The sequence below is a fragment of the Arachis duranensis genome, chromosome 3, assembly GCF_000817695.3.
Source record: "Arachis duranensis cultivar V14167 chromosome 3, aradu.V14167.gnm2.J7QH, whole genome shotgun sequence".
Lineage (NCBI taxonomy): Eukaryota > Viridiplantae > Streptophyta > Magnoliopsida > Fabales > Fabaceae > Arachis > Arachis duranensis.
This window is the reverse complement of record NC_029774.3, coordinates 103792406-103793149: the sequence shown is the minus strand read 5'-3', so window position 1 is coordinate 103793149 and position 744 is coordinate 103792406.

Genomic DNA, 744 nt, shown 5'->3' with positions numbered 1-744 from the left:
AGAGAATCCGGAAAGTCTAAACCTTGTCTATGGTATTCCGAGTAGGATTCTGGGATTGAATGACTGTGACGAGCTTCAAACTCCTGAAGGCTGGGCGTTAGTGACAGACGCAAAAGAATCAAGGAATTCTATTCCAACCTGATTGAGAACCGACAGATGATTAGCCATGCTGTGACAGAGCATTTGGACCATTTTCACTGAGAGGATGGGATGTAGCTATCAACAAGGGTGATGCCTCCAGACGATTAGCCGTGCAGTGACAGTGCATATGACCATTTTCCCGAGAGGATTAAAAGTAGCCATTGATGATGGTGATGCCCTACATACAGCTTGCCATGGAAAGGAGTAAGAAGGATTGGATGAATGTAATAAGAAAGTAGAGATTCGAAAGGATTCTAGCATCTCCACACGCCTATCTGAAATTTCCACTATTAATTTACATAAGTATTTCTATCCTATTTTATTTTTTGTTTATTTATTATTTTCGAAATCATCATAAATCAATTAATCTGCTTAACTGAGATTTACAAGGTGACCATAGCTTGCTTCATACCACCAATCTCCGTGGGATCGACCCTTACTCACGTAAGGTATTACTTGGATGACCCAGTACACTTGCTGGTTAAGTTGAACGGAGTTGTGTTCACACGTGCCATTACCATGATCTCTTTGGGGTATTTTTGATTTCATACAAATATAAAGAGACCAACTTTAAGGATCACAATTTCGTCCACTAAGTTTTTG